The sequence below is a fragment of the Rhipicephalus sanguineus genome, chromosome 1, assembly GCF_013339695.2.
Source record: "Rhipicephalus sanguineus isolate Rsan-2018 chromosome 1, BIME_Rsan_1.4, whole genome shotgun sequence".
Classification (NCBI taxonomy): domain Eukaryota; kingdom Metazoa; phylum Arthropoda; class Arachnida; order Ixodida; family Ixodidae; genus Rhipicephalus; species Rhipicephalus sanguineus.
The window spans coordinates 198,843,450-198,864,029 of NC_051176.1; the positions used below are offsets into that span (position 1 = coordinate 198,843,450).

The 20,580-nt window shown below is 45.9% G+C and overlaps 1 pseudogene; it reads right to left on the reverse strand.

Annotated features, from left to right (window-relative positions):
- LOC119405178 (Down syndrome cell adhesion molecule homolog) overlaps positions 1–15,798 on the reverse strand; it is a 591,162-nt pseudogene extending 575,364 nt beyond the window's left edge.
- Positions 15,799–20,580: the final 4,782 nt, after the last annotated feature.

Consider the following 20,580-nt stretch of genomic DNA (forward strand, 5'->3'; position numbering starts at 1 on the left):
AGATAGATAGATAGATAGATAGATAGATAGATAGATAGATAGATAGATAGATAGATAGATAGATAGATAGATAGATAGATAGATAGATAGATAGATAGATAGATAGATAGATAGATAGAAACGGTCAAAGTACCTTTGGTTTGTTAAGAAATGCTTCGCATTGAAAACACTTTGCTGGTACAGAGGGTGGAACCTTGGCTGTATGCAGTTTCCTTAAATGGCCGCCACCATAGGTTTATGTCACGTAAGATACACACGAGTACGCACGATCATCATTATTTGAAACGCGAACCGAAACAAGTTTGTCATAACTTATGTAATACATAAGTACATTACAGTGTTATGTGCGGTTTCTAAGCTTGACGCTTTTCTAAACGTAAGTTTCGAAGCAGGAATCAAGTTACCCGCTGCTACAAATGCAAGAAAATATCGAAGACCAACAACACATTCTAGCTGTTTTATTCGTGATCACGTCTGAATAAATGTTAAACTACTCCTGAACACTTCGATTGACTTCTGGTTACAATGAAAGCCCAGTGCCTCCGACTAACAGAATAAGAAACTTTACTTCGGAGAGTGCGGGCAGATATGCCGTATTTACGTAAACGACCCGAACATTTGGGCTCGATGTGCCTTTCGAAGTCCTAGAATATCAGACAGTACCCACAAGTTAGGCCGCGTAAGAAAACGGCCTACACCAACAGCAGAGAGAGTGTCCGCACTCCTGAGCTTTGCTTGGGCAGTTGATTCCTCGTTCCTCGCAGGATGAAATAATAAAGTAAGCAAGCGGGCGACTGCGAAGCGGGAGCCCGAGTACCGCACTCCCGATTCTCCGACGGCCAGACCACGCCAGAAGAAGGGGGACCGCGACCACCATCACCTACTCACAATCAAAATCGAGATTCGCCACAGCAACCTCTCGGGCATTTTCGGCGGCGCACAGCTTCGCTGCCTCTCAAACACCAACCGCAGCAAATAACTCGACCCGCCCAAGCGTTTCACGCCGGCGGCTGGGGACTCGAAAGGGTGTGTGGGAAAGGATGGAGACACGACGAGAGGAAAGTAAAAGCGGAAAGAAATGGCGAGCAACGAGTGAACGCCGGGCGGAGGGGTTAAAGGCAGGCTATGGGAACAAGGGTGGGGGGTGCGCCTGACTTCGGAAAGCTGCCTCGACCAGCCGCGAGTCGTTCTCGAGAAAAGCGTGCCAGCCACGCTTGCCGGAGTGGCGGCCGCGCTCTCCACATGACTAGGCGCCGCCACAACCCTCGGCCGGCAAGAGATGCGGCGCTCGGGCGCACTGCACACACACGCGCGCGCGCGAGAGAGCGCGCGGCGGCGAGCCTCTCCCGCCACGCGTCACACACGCTTGGACCGACAGCACGCGCGCCGAATGCTCCAGTTCTCGAGTGTGTCGCCTTTCACGCTCCCATCGCGGCGTCCTCCTCGTGCCTTCCTTTGACGACTGGCGTTATCTTGTTTTCCTGCCAAACGTCTATAGACACCCTTACTACGGCTGGCGCTAAGCCGTATTCTACGAAGCGCTGCCAGTGTTGCCTCTTACTTGTCACTCTTGCGGCCCCGCTCAAATTTGCGAGCGTTCCTACTATTAAGGCCTCCGCTGCTAAGAGTGCATGCTCCTGTCCTTGTTGGTCCGTTAGTGTGCGCGTGTGCATTCAAACAATTGTACGTTCGTCGCTGCTCTTTAGAGAACGGCAGTAAAAGACGTACGCTGCGATAATCAAGAGGTCCGGGCCACCATAACTAGCCGGACTAATAACTTTTTTTCGTAGTCATGAAATGAATAAAGATGAGGTAAATACATGTGCACATTGTCTTCTCGGCTTGCTTTCTTACATGCATTAAAATATAACTTTCTTTGTGCCGTCGTATATCACCCAAGAACAGCTTATCAATTTGCTGTTATTATTATTATTATTATTATTATTATTATTATTATTATTATTATTATTATTATTATTATTATTATTATCAGCAGCAGAAGCATCATCATCATCATCATCACCATCGCAGGAACACGTATTAAACATCGCACAAAAATGCTGTTGGGCATTGTCTATTGAAATCGAATTATAACACATTCTTAGTCATAAATGTTGGGGCTTATTTAAAAAATAACTCTTGCTCGCAGGGAGCAAACATTAAGGCAATTAGTCACGACGCGGCAGTGGTTCTGTGGTTACAGGAGAGCAAAAAGAATCTGGAGAAAAGACACATTAGACCCGAATACCTGAAAAGATTGAATCTTCAACTTAACGAAGCGCTAAACAACCACTCGGGCTTGATGAAAAAAAAAACCCATTCCGTGGATAGAAGACGAAGTTCTCAACATATAAGGTAATTTTGTAGTCGTGCGGGACGCGTGAAGTCCAACAGCGGAAAGATAAGTTGACCTCTTTCTAAGAAAGTAGACAAGAAGCTGGGCCCACGTACAGAAAAGCCGTCTTACGCTAAACTTTACCTTAAGCGAAAATTTCCCCCAATCGTGATGCCGGACATATTAGTGCAGCTGGTGTATCAATGGCAAACAGAACTTACGAACTGAAAGGTTTGTCAATTTGAGAACTAGCGCATTTGCTTTGACAACAATCGGTAGTTGTTAAGCGAATGCCAGGGGCGTACTCGTTGCCGTCATCTGAAGTATAGCGCTGTGTATTGGTCCCAAAAACAGGCGAATTTCAGCTTTTCTGCGTTCTCAAGGCACTTCCGAAGTCATTGCTACTATTAAGCACTAAATGCTTTTAACTACTGTTGTGGGCGATCTTCAAGGGACCTTGAGCCAAAAGCCAGAGTCGTTATACGAGCCCTCAGACGAGAACCTCCCGGCAAACACTCTAAAGTTAAGAAAATGCGCTCTCTGGAACCCCACCCTTTGTACAGGACCGCACTACATACGCTAGCCACTGCCCAACAAGTTACCAGGAATATTGCTTCAGAGTTCTTCATAATGTTTTTTTTTTTTTTCACAATATCACTGAAGCTGTAACGTCGAGTACGCTGAAGTGTCACTTGTCAGCGAAGTTTCAAAGGCAGATACAGGGCACCATGCACTTGATTTTCATCATTTGGCGCTAAGACAGGTTTACCTGTGCTTGAAAGAGCGTATGTTTGGGCATGTTGGTAATTCATGTTTCACTTTTTGAGCGCACAAAAGAACAGGGACGAAAAACGACGTGGACACTGCGCTGACTTCCAACATATGCTTTATTTTCTACAGTGGTATACATATACTGTATATACAACAGAAAGCAACGCACACAGGCGCATTGTACAGGAAGATTTCGACGATAGTGACGTTGAGGGATGACCTCTTGATCTTGTAAAGAAGAAAGAATCCGGTATCGGTTGTTTGACTGCTTAGCACTCATACTTATTTGTGGTTTTTTGTGGTTTTACATGAAGCCTTCCTTTACAATGCGCCTGCGTGCGTTGCTTTCTGTTGTATATATGTATATGTACCACTGTAGAAAATAAACCTTATGTTGGTAGTCAACGTTGTGTCCGCGTCGTTTTTCGTCCCCGTTCTTTTGTGCGCTCAAAAAAAGTGTTGCTTGTGCTCTTTTCTACGCCAGCGGTCCATGAGTATCGCGGCGCGGGTTTTGCGCCGCCTCCTTCGAGAGATGGCACCAGGCTCTCTGACCACGTCGGCAGCTTACGGCGCTGCGCGGATGGTGTTTCACCGAGACGAGACTTGCAACGAAGTTCAGTTCTTCAAAACAGTTTCATTCCGGCTCAATAAGCTTTCAGGCTTGCATCGCGTCGTGGCCGCATATTAAGATTGTGGCTGTCAACATCTCCAAACAAACTTCTAAAAACGAAACAGGTAATGGGATCTTAGACATCCGGGTCGCCGCGAGGATACATGCCGTCACACTCTACGTCGTCGAGCCGATGAGAATGCTTTTCTGCAGAGAAGATAGATTGAAGCTGCTATCGGTAAAACTAATATTTATGTTCTGCTGCAGTTGACACACCATTCCAGCCTGAATCATTTTACAATGTGTAACGCGCTCCATGTTCTTCTTGTCGGTGTAAAAAAAAAAAGGATTCCTAGCACTCAAGGAGGTCAACATTTTAGGTTTTGACGCCAATTAAACTAAAGCGAAAAAATAAATCACGTTTTTAAGAACGTTCAACTTATAGTTTCTTATGAAGTTTAACTGCCTCGATGAAATAAGACTTCGTGATATTGCAGTCCTTAGTATGATACTGCGAATCGGTCCCCGCAAGGTGGCGGAAGGGTTAAGAAAGGCAAGGTTTCCTTTTTTAACCTTTCCGCTATCCTGCGGGATTCAGAAGAACCGACTTGCGGTATTCTGTGTCCAATTGCTATCTTCCTGGTTAGCTCAATTGTTAGAGCGACCGCCCCGGAAAGGTGTTGGTCCCGGGTTCCATCCCCGGACCAGGACGAATTTTTCGGTAGCTAAGAAGGTTTCTTTCAGAGAAATTCGTAAGGATTTCCTTGTGGCTTCGTGCTAGAAACGGGTGGTTGCCAGTTTTCTTTTCTTTAGTAAGATAGTGGTAGCTTCTTACAAGTATTCGGCTTTCTGATGATAAGAAATGTTAGCCGGCTCTGTGACGAAGGATAATTTACTCGTCTATTCAACCTGCGAAGAGACTGAAACAAAGAGCAGCGAGGAGTGGTAGGATGAGAACAAATTTTGTTGTCATCTTAAAGCTGACGTACTGGAAGTCAACAGGTCTGTGCGATCGCCAGTGGAATTCATGTGCTTCCCCATGTGTGCGGGTGATTCTGGCAATCTCCCTCTTTTCGCCCCTTTACCCTTCCCCCAGTGCTAGACAGCAAACGGGAAATGCATCTGGTTAACCTCGCTGTTTTTTCTTGCTTCTTTCTCTCCCTCGCGGTCACCTTCAATAGTCTGGATACTTCGCCAACAAGTGTGACCTGTACTAAAAAGCGTTTTAAACACACGTGGAATGGCCAACGATCGCGGAGCTCCAGTTTATCCAGAATTGCTCTAGAGTTTGTAGAGCAAACATGAAGCCTTGTGCTTGTAAATCACGGAACGACAAAAATGAAATCGACTTCTGTCGACAGCAGGATTCCAAGTAATCTGCTGGCGGCAATGCCACGCAACAGTTTCGACAATGGCGCCGAGCAAAGCCTCACAGAGGAGCGCGCGTGTCTGAGCATAAGCGGATGCAGCTCGCCCTCTATATAAATCTCTTCCGCATGCTGTGTTCTAGCCGATTCAACATGCAGCCAACCTCTCTGTCTCTTGTGCAATCTAATTTTCCCGCAGGATTTGTCGTATTCTTTTTATGCAGACGTTTCCGTTTTGAAGTTTAGCAAGTGCAGCAACAACCCGTTGAGGGCATTCTATTGCACACGTGATGCAGTCACTGATAAATATTTAAGTACGACTGAAATCTCAATGTTATCAACAACATCGACTTGCTAATCGAGATATAAAAGTGAATGCAGGACACGACGGGCGACTTCACCGGGACATTCTAGCATTAGAGTGATGACGCAGGACCTCCTCAGTGTGCGTAAATCTATAACTTGTACTCAACCACTCATGCTGAAAGGATTACTACCGTTCATGGTTAGACGGCATAAAATGCTAGCTCTGCATTTCTATCCGATTCTTGGAGTAAATATAGTTTTTTTTTTACCTTAGCCCAGGTGGCAATCAAACTCCCATCCCGGTGACGATGTCCTCTGAGCGACAGCCACCAATCTGAAAGACTGCCAATCTGAAACCACCAATCTGAAATCTGAAAAACCAATCTGAAAGATTTGTAGCGAGAGAGATAGACGTGACGGCGGCCAACGTGGCCGTGTCGTGGTCTCGCCACTTTATTTTGGAATGCGATTGCCGAAGCGGAGCGGCGGCTGCAAGCGTCCTAACTGCCAGGAGCGTGAGCTCGTTCTTCTGCTCGCGCCTCGAGCTCTGAGCATGAGCTGCGCGAGAGGCACGGTGCGTAAGTGGTAAATGATGATGATGATCATGAGCGATGATGATGATGCCGCTACAGATTTATGGTACTGCGAGCTACAGGTTCAATAGCGAGAGCCAGAAACACTTCACGGCTGCCATCTTTAAGATAATGACGAGGACGACGGATGTGGCCAAAAAGGTTTCGTCGACTGCGCGCACGTATCTAAATAATATAATTTATGGGGTTTTACGTGCAAAAACTGCTGAGTTGCCACGGCAGATCCCTCGTATTTCAGTTACGCATGGTGCTTCGCTGGCTTTAGCCGAATGCAGAACTCCCTCTTGACTGCAAGCAAGAGATTATGCCACTTCCGTGTGATATCGTCGGCTCAAATAATGACCATGTTTTTGTGTTTCACATAGAAATTATGCAGCGCCGCTGTCGAGCAGTGATGGCGTATGCGACGTCACACATCCTTACTCGGAGGTGGTGATATGGATTGCGCTAGCGGTATTCGAACCCTTGAAATGCGATTTTCTCTTAACTTAGGCATCTTCTTGGCCCGGAACAAGTCCTGCAAAGAAATCGTACTTTAACAAGACATGTCGGCCTTTTTCATCTGATCGCGTAAAAAATCCCCGCAAACTCTCCTTTGGGAGTTGTCTAAGTCATGCGTAAGCGTAGAGTTTTATTGTAGGCTGTATCCTTCCTCATAAAGTTGCTTTTCATGCGATATTTGCATGATGTCTTTCATCTTTTTAGTAGTCCTCGTCAGCGTCTGGTACAGCCTCATGGCACGCGCTTGCCGCGACCACCGAAACGCGTGTTCGGCATAAAATTTTCGCAATGTTGCAATTTTGCCGATGTGTACAATCCTCCAACGGGCTTTACACCTTGTCCTGCAGAAGGCTGTTATTCTGCTACCACGAAGTTCAATGCAGCCTAGATAGAAAGTTTTCTTTCACATTTCACCGCGGGTACAAGCATTCTCATATAGTTCAGATATATGCACATCTTGCAACAAGTGTGGACTTGTAGTCCAGTGGTTAAGAGACCCGCCTTCGGAGCGGGGGTGGAGGGGGGGGGGGACTGGTTCAACCCAGCTCTACCAAGAAAATTTATTTTGTTTTATTCATTTATCTCTTTAAGGCGACGGTACGTCTTACGGGCAGAGTGGGCAGAGGGACAGACGGTTTTCTCGTTGAATCGGCATAGAAATGCTTCCGCATTTAAAAGGCAAAGCCTAAGAGGCTCATAGAACAGCCATGACTTGTGCATTGCCTGCACATACACTTGAAAAACCAAAAGAAAAAAACGATGATACTGCATTCCTAAGGCACCACCGCACACGTACGAGATTAGGCAACAGGCACAGAGCCTCCGAGTTGTACAGACTGTCATCTCAGGCAATACGTGCGTCTGGGCATTGTTTCGGCTGCCGGGATGCCACTGGATCCACCTACCAAAGTTCTCTGAAATGCTACAAGAGCCATCTCAATCACGGTAACCCTCTTCTGTGGCATTGCGACTTGCTTGCTGGTGGAGTTTATTTGACAGGGCAATATACGAGGGGCACCAGTACATTTTGCCCTCCCCCGGGGCTCACTGAACATGAATGTGAAGATACATATCACCCGTTCAGGTCCTCTGAAAGCAGTTTTTATTCGGAGCGCCATCCGAAAGCACACAATAGTCATTTTTCATCAGCTCTGCAGTAGTACAGTCTTTGCGAGTCGCTTCTATCATGATTTCAGTGAACATCTATAGACTGGGTTGAATAAGTTGCACAAAGTACACTCCGAGAGCTTGTCATGTCATCATTTTGACGATAATAAAAAATTTTAACGAGCGTATTCGTTGAATGCTTTCACATATATATCTCTCTTGAAGCATAATGTGCCTCCTAGCGATAAAAGAATTTGCTCTAAATTTCCTATACTTTTTTGACGTGTTGGTGCTAAATAAATGGCTGCTATTTTATAGGCTTCTTTGTGCGATAATATTCATGTATTACTATCTATTTTGCCGAGTTGCCGATCTCTGCAGTAGCTGACACGTGCAAACCAATGACGAAGAGCAAAAAGAATGGAAAAGAAGGGAGAAGAATGGTTAATAACCATCGTCCCATACCGACTACTCGGTACGAAATGAATACGTATTCGTTTACTGTTCATGTATGCGAGAACTGACGACATATATAATGATCGTTACTTTTGGAAGCCAGAACGTTAGATAGATGATGCCAGCGCCAGCTCTCCGAGGTTCTTAATTAGAGGACCGAGGTAGCAGTTGGTTGTCCAGCGATGAATAACTAGTGTATGAAAACGTATCCGCTATGGGCCCCATGTAGGAAGACTATCCACTGATCTTGCCCGATCAATTCTCTGCACGTTGAGTGCATAAAATGATGGTTACAACCGGCGTCACGGCTTAAACACCTGTTTGAAAGACAAGGCGCGTGTTCAGTGCCGCTAAGCGTCGTTACTGATAACGTGCAAAGACAACCATTTCGAGCTGAACGGTCAATGCATGTAGTAAAACTGCTACGACCGTGAAACTATCTGCAGCAACCTCTTCACCATATATTAGTTTGAGCAGACGTTTACGGAATCCAGTGTACGCTTTTGAGCTCATAACGGCTAGTCGTCCGCAAAACAATTATTTGCCTAAACTTGGCCTTATCCTGAACGGGTTCACTTCAAGAGTACTCTACTGAAGCGTTTGCTGTTATAACTGGGCAAAGCAGCCATGAGTTAGTGATCGCGGTATCTTTGTAACATGAGGTTTCTTCGTAACAACGCCCGCTCGAAACCCCAGAAACAAGACTAAGAAAGAGAATGTTGATTAATTAACCTGGGTACATACAAGAGCCCCTAAGCTGTGAAGCTGGCGTTTTACTACTACCACCATTAGCGATGAACAAAAACGGCGCTATGAGCTTTCTTGTGTTGTAAAGTAACAAAAATTGCTTGAAGCTATCACATAAGATACCTGAAAATATTTATTTTTAGATGCGAAGCAGCTTTCGCGCTGGGCTGTGTCCGTAGTTCCATTGGCGACCGTCCCACCTAGCATAGCCATCTGAGCGCGCGCTTGCGCCAAGGAGAAGTCTTCTTCCTGTTGTTCTTCGAGCGCCTTGATGATGATACGTGCAGAGCACTTTAGGAGCCCGGGCTGCCGTATGTGCTGGCACGCGCTAGCGCGTTCGGGCCTGTGTAAGGGGCTGGGTAAGACGCTATGGCCTCTTCCCCTTACACTCTCTCAGCAATCATGTGATGGCGTCGGGGAACGAGGTTCTGCAGACGCGCGATGAACCAACACGTTGTATCCTAGTCAGAACGTTACCGCGTTCGGGCCTGTGTAAGGGGCTGGGTAAGACGCTGTGGCCTCTCCCCCTTACACTCTCTCAGCAATCACGTGATGGCGCCGGGCAAAGAGATTCTGCAGACGCGCGATGAACCCGCGTGGCGTGCTCCAACAAGAGTTCGGGACGAGTAACAGCAACAGCAACTACAGTGAATTCATGCTGTGCTCCACTTGCAAGGACGCGTTAACATCGGGCAAGGTGCGCGTGATGAACGGAACTTTAAGTCGACCCATGCGCTGCTTCGCATCCCCACATGGTTCCCTTTAGTGGGAGATGGTGTAATTTTTTTATCTTTTGCGTTTGAGTTTCAACCTTAAAAGCGCCAAAGGCCGAACGAGCACAGACCACGCCCCTCCTCCTGTCCTTTTTCATCTCGCAAAAAAATATGGCTTGATGAAATTTCTGCGCTCAGACAAATGCTTTTAGTGGGTCGTATTTAAGATAGCAGAAGTGTGCAGTCGTTTTGCTATTCAAATTAAACTTCTAAAGTATTGCAACATGAACAAATCTGCTAGGTTAACGAGTTGAGAGCACAGAGGAGCATTAGCCAGTTATATAGCTTCCAAGAGTTAGTACACCGAGATGTATACGTCGTGCCGACGCTTGCCTATATAGAAATTGCAACGTGACTAAAACGTACACACTTCACGTGCCTCCTTTGAAGCCCTCACGAAAACGCTGGTTACTACAATCCCTTCTACATGCTCCCATTGCTGATATCTGCGTTTCTGGAGATTCACCACTTGCACATCTGACAGACCGGAGAACTACAAGCTCGCGATGTCTTGCAGTCACACCAGAGACTGAGAAATGCAGAAATGTCACATTTATGTTAAGACCGGTCCTCAGTATTTTCCGTGTAAACGTGAAGTCAGTCGTAGGATTCGAAAGTGGGGGCGGAGGGGGGGGGGGTACATGCGAAAGGGTACATTTCACTGCGGCTGCGTAATCATGTCGTTGAGTTGGGGCTTTTTTGTTATTGATACAAACATTTGCTTCGGCTAGCTTACATAAGGTGGACACCAGATGATACCGCTATTCCTCTGTTAGATGTGGATGACACTCTGAAGAGCTACAACGATGAATTTGCACTGCGAAACGGCACACTGCACCCATGTGTAGTTGCAATAATGAAGCGTCAGCTTCCCTCATCAAGGCCTTTGCTGGCTTGTCTTAGTACTTGACGTTGCGTATTGCATTGCTCAAAACGAGAACATTATAACTTGTGGGGTTAAACGTTCTGAAGCAGCGCACTTGGGTTTATTTTCGACAACTTGGGGTATTACAACGTTTAGTTAACCAAGGTAGTCGAACATTTCTGTTGCTTTTAAGTTTGCTTTGTTTGAACGTAGTCACAGCAAATCGCACCCGCGACTTCATATTCAGTGGTAGAACACCATGGACAGTGAACAACCGCAATTTGAAGCAGAATACTCCTGTTTGTACGAATATATAGGAATGGGGATATCGGTTGCGAGCTTACTTTAGTTTCATCGCAGTCTCACTCCGTCCCTGCTGAGGCTCAGACAAAAACCACTGCTAGAGTAATAAGGAACAGCTAATACGCTTATAATGTTCATATCCATATATTCAAAACTTTTTTCATCTCAGCGCCGTCTGTGATAGACCCTTACCTCAACGATCGTCTAGTTATCATGAAGATTGGTGTCATGAGTGGCGGGTCACCCCGAGGAACCGGTATTACGTAAGAAAATTTTACCTATGCAAACGCAGATCGTCAAGTCTGCGTTGCGCAGTTTCATCGACTATCGCAGGAGCATTTTTATAATAGGACTCGCGTTGTGTGCGCCAAATCACGCGCTTTGCCAGTCATTGTTCAGCAAATTATGCAAACGAAGCTTCTGAAATACAAAAGGGAGGCATGCGTGAAGCGTTCCTCATTTTGCTTAACATGTCTTCGGACATGTGCCATGTTAGAGAACTCTCGGGGACGCACGGATTGTGAAAATGTAGTGTCCTCGACTTCCGCGGCTGAAATGGCGCGAATAGCAATTACTAGCGCTATATGAAAACTGGCATGGAGCTTCGTTCCGCATATTTCGAAACCCCGGCCCGTTACGCAACCTAATGCGTCCGTGCTAAGCGACTTCACGTTCCTTCAGTTCATGTGGAAAAGAAACTTTCGTATGCCATGCCTGAAAGAGACATGGCGCTACATTTCCGCGCAAGAACGCCGGCCAGCGCAATCGGCACGAGTGCACATTTTATTGGCAATAAAATATTTCATAAATCCGGCAGACGTCCTTTTTGAGCTCCACATATTGGTTCCATAATGCAGCAGCTTCTATTCTTTCTCCGGTTTGTTCCCTTACTAACAAAGAGGATTTCTGCGATCGTGTTGACCTCATCCGTAAGTGGCAAATTCTGATGGCGGAAAAGGAACAAAGGCTTCGCCGCTTACGTAGGTGCCCACGTTGTTACAGGGAAGCGGAGACTCCTTAAAGTTCTTAAAAGAACACCACGTGCGACACGTGTGCTTTTATTAGGCAGCGCAATGACATTTCTTCGTGTCCTACACCGTAATCATTGAGCAACGTCGGCGATTTTTTGTATATTTCAGCACTTTCGCGCGTTCCGATCTTCTCATCTTTCTCATCACGTAAAAATAGCTGGACAAAATCCGGGTGCGCCTTGTCCGATGAGAAGAAAATTTAGGAAAAGAAAGACAGTATTACGGGATTTGTGCAGACTCCCAAGTATCCAAGTTGCTTTTTTGCGGGAAATTACTACTGACACCAACTATTCATTGCACTTTTTTTTGCGTAATCTGTGTTCAAGTGTTGCACAAGGCTTATTCCTTTGTTTTTTTCACTGATTCAAAGGCACTTCGAGTGATAGTAGTTATTCCAGTACGCGAAAGAGACCGTAAAAAGTACTTGCATCAACTTTACATGTTTTTTGGTAGTAACTAAACATTATTATTAGGTTAGCTACCATTAGGACATATCTAATTTATGCAAGCGTAATATGGATGAGCAAGATTAACTTATTCAATCATTGCTGCGCCTAATTGCTAATTAAAGACCATAAATAAGTTGTTCGGCACAGCGGAGCATATAAAGTCACGTACTTACAGCGATTCGACCTCGTACGCTAATCACTCAAGCTATCACGGAATACATTCTTTGTTTAAAGAGATGTTTATGCCTGTGGTAAAAGACTTTACGTCATTCTGTCCTAAATATTTCAATATATAGAATATTAAGCGGAGTCGAACTTGTGAACAATAATTCAACTAGATTAGCTTCAGTCATAGCTTACCTTTACCATTAGTTCGATCTAATTACGGCAGAAAAGCAACCTACTTTCCAGCATATCATTTTGGTATCCCCTAGAGACTCATATCAAACAATACTGTACTTTGTCTAATTTCGAAAAGGAAATTTTCCTTTTCAATACATGGATAATTTTTTCTTCTCTTTTTTCACAAACAAATACACAGCAAATTCTGATTGGTGCTTTGCGTAACATACCAGACGTTACTCAAATGTTGTGTATTCAAGTTCATTCTTGTAAATTTCAGTTGTAAATAGCCTATATTATTTGTATTTGGTTTTATTGCTACTGTTTCGTAAAAATCATCCGTATTAATATTTTGCATATGAGAGCCATTTCGCACGACGCATTTCTTTTATGTATTTCTGATTTATTTGTTTGTTTTTTTTTTGCTATTTTAGTGCATTTTACCTAGCGGTTAATATCGCTACTTGATTTATGCACTAACCAACGATCGTCTTCTGTATTTTCATTTATGCGCCACATTTTGTAAGACACTAAAACAGCCGCAGCGGTGGTCTAGCGGTTATGGCACTCGACTGCTGACCCGAAAATCCCGGGATCTAAGCTCGGCCGTGGCGGCCTCCTTCTGATGGAGGCGAAATGCTAGAGGCCCGTGTATTTAGGTTTAGGTGCACGGTAAACAATCCCAGGTGGTCGAAATTTCCGGAGCACTCCACTACGGCGTCCCTGATATTCACATCGTGGTTTTAGTACGTAAAATCCGAACATTTATTATTATTTATACAGTAAAACATCATTTCTATTCTGACAATGTAAGCAATCACCTCCAACCTATTTTAACCAACTTAAGATGGCAAAATATTGCTCCAGTTTATGGTGCTTGAGCAGAAAGTACACGTCTCTTCCCCAACGTCCCGAGAGACTACGGTTTGAACTGACATTTATACCTGCGTTAATTGCAGCAGTTAGCCGACTTCTCGAAGATATCCGTTTATGATAAGCAGCACCTAATGCACTTCATACAGGTCATTCAGAAATGCACGTGAGACCCGCCGTGATAGCTTAGTGGCTAAGGTATTTGCGCAGCTAAGCTGGAAGGCGCGAGTTCAGTTACCGGCCAGGGCGGCAGCATTGCGGCAGGGGTGGAACGCAAAAACGCCCGTGCACCTAGATGTAGGCGCACGTTATAATAGAGAATCCCAGGTGATCAAAGCTTATGCAGAATCCCCCACTGTGGTGTGCAATGTAATCATATCCTGGTTTTGCCACGTGAAACCCCATATTTAAGTTTATTTATCTTTAAGACTTGCGCATAAGTTTGTGATCTGTTGTAAAGCTACAACAGTAACGCAACTAACAAGCTCACATAATAGGGAATGTGGTGAACGTACAGCGCTGAGCAGTTACATATATGAGCACGTATACTATAAAATGAATACTACACGACGTGTCAAGTTTTGTAAAAGCGATTCGAAATACTTGTGGCTATCCTTGACTAAGCATAATGACACTCCTAAGCTGCGTGTAAAGGATAAAATATGTGTAAATACAGCATACAAGGGTGGCGGGTTAACTTCACTGGTTTTTTCCATGTGGTGCAAGCGACGCGGTTCACATTCGCCTCTGTGACGATGACGTCATACTGAGACCGCATTTGTGCCGTATTATTCGTGATAAGAAAGTGACGCGTTGAGATGATATAGTGTTATCTTTGTTGCGGTGAACAGCGATGGAAATTAATACCATGCCTAACGCATCAACGAAGAGATAACACTGCAGTATTGTAGAAAGCGACTCTGCATTGCGAAGTGGCCGATAATGCCAATAAAGCTCCTCGGAAATCCAAGGCTACGTTGTGAAAGCCCCCAGTGAAAACTAGAGATGAGCACTTATACTGGAGAGCATCACACAAGTTAACTGGCCGCCGTTCGTGTAAAGAATGTCAAAGAGAGGCGCATGAGCGAGGCGAGGCGCATGTCGCAGGCGCGTGAGCGAGGCGCATGTCGCGGAGTTTGCAAAATAATTTGGACGTGGCATATAATCCGGGCCGTAGTTACGCATTTCAATTCAGAGCCCAATGATTAGGCACTGACAACCGATAATATAAAGTACTATAATAATTCCTTATATTATCGGGTGTGACCACTTCAACTAGACATGAACACATGACTCTTCCATGCTTTGTCATTCGTTTCCGCCGTGTGTAACCATTATCTCTTCTTCCTAGTATAGTCTTTTACGCCCTATACTTCACGAAATACTCAACTTTAATTAAATATAGGAGTTGCATCTATTACTCTTGCAAGACCGATATCTGTAGCACATCATGAAAGACGCCCAGAGTCCTTCAGTTTACGAAGTTCCTCTTGTGACTTTATCGAAGATTATACTGTGTGTGTCTTTTTTACTCACTTGTTTCTTTGACCGATAGGTAGAAGCTAGCACACCCAACTGAAGACGCTGACAGTGTTTCAAGAAGAAAAAGCAATGCCAGCGTCTTTGAAAAGTTGGACGTGCCTTTCATTCTGAAGAGAAACCGGCCCTTGTTTCTAAAATAGAAGCGAGCGAAACGGTGGAGGTGGCAAGGAGGAGGCGAATGTCGGTACTTACCTTCGATTCCGGCAGCGCCGAGGTTTGTCCAAAGAAGGAGCGGAATACAAAGGAGCCAGCCGACCGAAGACGCTTCCATGGTCTCGGACGAACGTTCAGAAAAGCAGGAGCCCAACCGGGTGGTGAGGAGAGTCCGCACTCAGTTCGCACTCGGAAAGTTTCAGAGGCACGCGCACGAAAGTTTGCACGGTTGTCGCGAGTGTCAGAGCAGCGAGGATAATTTTTCTTCGCAAGAGAGTTCCCAGTATTCGTCCCAGACAGGAGGTCTGTCCATGTAGCACAGTCTGGAGCAGAAATAAGAGACTGTCACGCCGCGGACACGACGAGACAACGTCGCCTTCCGGAAACGGGGCGAAGTCGCCTGATGACGAGCGCGTGGCACGTGAGCGCGGGTAGTTAGCACATCGCCGGCGCGTCAACGACGGTCCGGTACGCAATGTTTCGGCGCCGACAACATGCAGTCGCAGGCGTTTGGGAGCGCGAGAAAGAGAGCCGCGAAGAGCAGCGAGGCGTGCATTCTTTGGGCAAAATAAAGACGCGACACCGGGCACGAGCTGAGACCACAGAGTTCCATCGCCGAGACGACGAGCGCGCTGCGCGGCTCCGCGCGCCTGCTTCTGGCTCCGCCGCCAAACACCGATGTGCTCCGAAAAAAGCCGTATACCCACGTGAGACCTTCTCGGAGATCGACCCCCTTCGCGCTTGCGCAAGCTCGAGCTGCGCACGCGCAGTTCGAATCGGCGGAACATCGCCGGGGGAAGAGGGCCCGCCGCCGGGTTTAGAGGGTGGGGAAGAAAGGAGCGAGGGAAAAATGGGCAGATCGGGAGGGGAAACGAAAGGGCGGGTAAAACGGGGCACGCGGCGTGCCTGCGGATATATGTTAAGAGATGCAAATAAAAATGTGCCCGAGGAATAGGGGCACAAAATTTTTCAATTACTGATTTTTTTTTTTTGCTCTTTTTCGATGTTTCTGGCGTGGTCGCGTCTCCCTCGCATCCTTCGACGTTTGTCTTAAGAGAAGTGAGCGTCGCCAAAAATGAAACTTCAGAGCATTTTCTTTACTTCTTAAAGCGGAGGGTTCGAGGTACAGGCGTGGAGGGTTCACTAGGAAGGAAGAGGATGAAAACAGGGAATACCAACGGCGATCTATTATGCATATCGAGAATCGATATAGATTTTCCCTTCTATTTATGGCTTTCTCAGAAGGAAAATGGAAATCCAAGCGCGTCTCGTCCGCTGCCCTAATCGAGATTTGAAAATGTCCCCAATAATGGCACTGCATTTTCGATCACAACACTTCCATGGTGCAACAGAACGCCTTCCTCTTCGTAGGTATCGCCCGGACAATGTACTATACGCGCAAGCTGCATTTTATTTCGTACGCCAACTGCCCACACCTCGGTTATCGACGCATAGAGACATCCCCGTCGCCATCATGTAAGGCTTAAAAAAACAAAAAATGCAATGAAAGCAATGAAAGGCGCGACGCAGTCGTCGCGCCTTTCATTGCTTTTAAATTACGAATGATTTCGCGATTTCACGCTGCTCTTCACGCAGTGGGGTATGCGTCCTAGGTTAGAAGAGTAACGACGCATGAATTATGGGTTCAAACGCTCGGCACGGCGTCATCGCCAAATGTGTAAACCGAGGGCGTGAGATTTTCCTTATGGTTCTATTGAAAGGCTTCCACATTATAGAAAGGCGGTCCAAACGAACTGATTTCGTCCCCCCTCCCCCCGCCTTTTTTTTTTTGCATGTCTCCAGTTAATATTTTAAACGACTGCAGAAGCGAAATCGGTTCGCATGACTATGCGATGGGCAGGAGGCCTTCTATTCCATTCATATTACTGATTCATAGTTTCCCTTCTTGTGAAAATGTTTGCTTGGGCAAGTTGGTAAGTAACGAACGATTGGAAACTATAATATAAAAAAAACATTAAACGAGCGCAAAAAGACGAGTCCAGTACAGGGTGTTTCAGGTACTCGTCCTTTGGCGCTATAATTTTCACTTAATACTACAAGCATCTCTCATTAACTAGAGTTTATACCGTCTGCGTTCGCTGCAGCCAACGGATTTAGTGTTTTCTTTTGCAGCGTATAACTTCGTCACATTCCATGGAAAAGTAGCAGAACTCAATAAAAATCATCATTCCCCTTCACTCGGAAACTCCAATTGCCAATTTCGATTTGACACGGGTTGTGATGCCCCCGCTGGGAATGAAATAAATACTGCTAAAAAAATTACCCTTCACTGCAAACAGCTGTCACCGTGGTATAAATGACTTGTACTAGTCAATATAAATGTCTGTAGGGCGGGAGGCTGCTCATAGGCACTTCTTGAGGATGAAGTTTTGAATGGAAATTACGTGGTGTGCGCAGTGTGCTTGCGTATATAGATACATTTTGTTCTTCTTCAATAAACTTCCAGTTGTTAAGCGTCGTGTTTGTCGTCTGGCTTCGTCATTGTCTTTTGCGCTGTCGAACATTGTGTAACATACAAATTCGAAACGTCTTCAAACTAAAGTGGCTCTTCAGTGAACCTTATTTCAGTTTCTCCGGACCGCAGCCATGTTCCCCTATCTCTTCAATACATTTAAACGTACCCACGTCGCTGTTATCATGGAACCGCTAACTGTTATGCTCAGTAAATTAATTAAAGGTTGACGTAACGTGAGCGATTTATAGCGGAATAATCTAACAAGCGAACAGGATTGGCCCGTAAACTCATAACGGCCTCTACGAGTTTCAAGTGCCAACCACGTAAGATTGCGCGCGACCTTAAGGTACAGTGTTGAAAACTTTCATAACGTATCAATTTTCACAACCAGGACAAAAAAAAAGATAATATACGCGAAAAAATATGACTGCTAGAAAGCACAAGCTGAATACCATTAGAAAGTTAATTACGCGTCTAGAAAGAAACTACAAACTTTTAACGCGATAGCATTAAAGAGCTCGTTTCGCAGAAAGCGTTGTGGGAGGCGCCGTCTTTGATTGTGAGCGAAAAATCAGCGGTGTCCGTGAGTGAAAATTTCAGGTAGATGCAAATAAAGAAATAATAAAAAATCTTTGGTTCGAGGGGCACCAGGGATTAAAACCTGTGACCCCTCGCTCCGTGGCATGATGCGTTTAGCCGCTCGGCCCCCGTGTATAGATCCTCTAGCATGATAACGGTGGGCTATTTATATTGTCACGGGGTCGTGACGTCAATGAAGGTAGCAGTCGGCGTGTCCAAAATGTAACTCTTTATTTGGCCGAAGTTGTGGCCGGGAAACGGAAAGTCAAACTACGTCAATACACACTGTACACTGAAACGACGAACAGAGCGAAGGTCGTCGATAAAACTAATCCGCAGCAAGGCGCGTCGCCATTTATACATGCGGCATCGAAAATTCGAGCCTTATCGCTGGTGGCCGCGTTAGTTCGAGAACAATCTCAGCTGTTCGTGTTTTCGCGCTCAAGCCTACAAGAAGATTCTAACATAATCTGGAAGGTTCCCAGACAATAGGGCGCGGCTTGCGTAAGGCAGCAGCTACGCGTGCAACGTACTAGTTACATAAAAATAACAAAAGAAGCGCGCGTGGTAATATACACCATTTAGCGTTGGTGGTACGCGCATCTCGAAGGTTCTTCAGCGGCTTGATTATCACCCGCGAGACGCCGCAAAAGGCCCACGGGGCGCGCTTTTAAACCGCATCGCCCCGCCGTGTAGCCGTGTTTCGTCGGCCCGCATGCATAGACATTGTAGCTGGACGGCGTCCGCACTTTGGTCTTCCTTGCGGCACGGTTTAGGTAACCGCCGAGACGCGAGGCTAGGCTAGCGATTAGGAAGGCGATACGAACACGGTCCGATTACGCTATCGCGTTCTGCTCTTGAAAGAGAAGCTCAAGCGCCCTCTAAGCTTTTTAACCAATAATAGGAAATCAATTATTAAAATAAAATTCCAAAGGGGAACTACATAGAAGAAAATTTCACAGCAGAAGGGTAAGATTGCCTTATGCTGACTCCTAGGGACGTACTGCCGCATCAGCCTGGTACGTGCACTCATCGAGTCACGCATGAGAAGTTTATGGTCCACACGCATGCCAATAGAAAGCACGAAAAAATATAGATCGTTTAATTGTGGACGGTTTTTTGATATTTTTTTCGTCAGAACAAGTTCGATTGCTGCATAAAAGCTTTCCCGGAAAGCAACAAGAAACTACAAGGGAAAGGGAACCGAATTGACTAGTGCCGTATCCATAATGACCTCTATTGGTACAACGATGAGTAGGGAACTTAACGCAAAATAAATGCCGGCGGGCACACTTTCTGAAGAAGGTTATACAGAAAATAGTAGATTTTTATTTGTTTCGATGTATTATTCTCCTTTAATGGCAGTGAGGTTAAACACCCATCGTTTTTCTGTAAGCTAGAAATGTCTGCTGCAGCGCGCACGGTAGCCACACTGCTAAGGGAGAAGCGGGATTAATGATAGATCGGTGCGTAAGTTTGGGAACGTTCATTTCCGGATCTTACGTTAAGTAGTTGTCAATATGCACAAAATTCCAACGTCTTGACACAACCAACACACGCTAATGAGACGTAAGGCGAGCCCAAAAGTACGTAGAAGAGTACAAATAGTTATAAACTAATAAAAGAGAGAAATTAAATCTAAAAGTAACAGAAATATGAATCCGAGCAGAAACACACACGGCATCTCGCTTAAGGACGAAGTAACACTCTCCTACAGGTTCGTAGAAAATGCAGCTACGAATTAAACACGCATACACATTGTCAGTACAGTGAAGCGATGCTGTTCAAATTTCAGGCAGAGAAAAAACAAACGCATATAAAGCGGTATTCAGACGGGGGACAAAGCCTCTGGGGATAAAGGCGGAACCTAGTGACGTCAGCTCGCGAGGAGAAGTCTCCACAAATGTCAGCCTCTCACACGGATGGCTTGCACCACCCGTTTGATGAGCTGCTGACGACGAGCTGCAGACGATCATGCAGCTGCAGACTGGACACCTACTGCCGCTCTCTGCAGGAGCAAGTGCAACAATGTGGCCAAACAAGAGCTCGAAATTCCGCTATATCCACCATCGCCGGGGGATGGTTTGTCCTGTCGGGGAAAAGATCACCGTGTCCCCCGAGGAGACGCGGGGGCGTCGCGCCTACTCACTACTCCGTGACGTCGCGGTTACGTGATCCGCAATCCTCCCATCTCCTCCGAGGATTTCTCCCTCGTGTGAATACCCCTTGAGTGGGGGACACTTGTGGGGGATTCTCCTTGGGAGCTGACGTCACTAGGCTCCGCCTTTATCCCCCGAGGATTTGTCCCCCGTGTGAATACCGCCTTAAGAACACGGTGTCTCAAGGACGCCCGTTGCGTACAACAAATTTGGATTGACAGTATAGTCACGGTCAAGTTGCC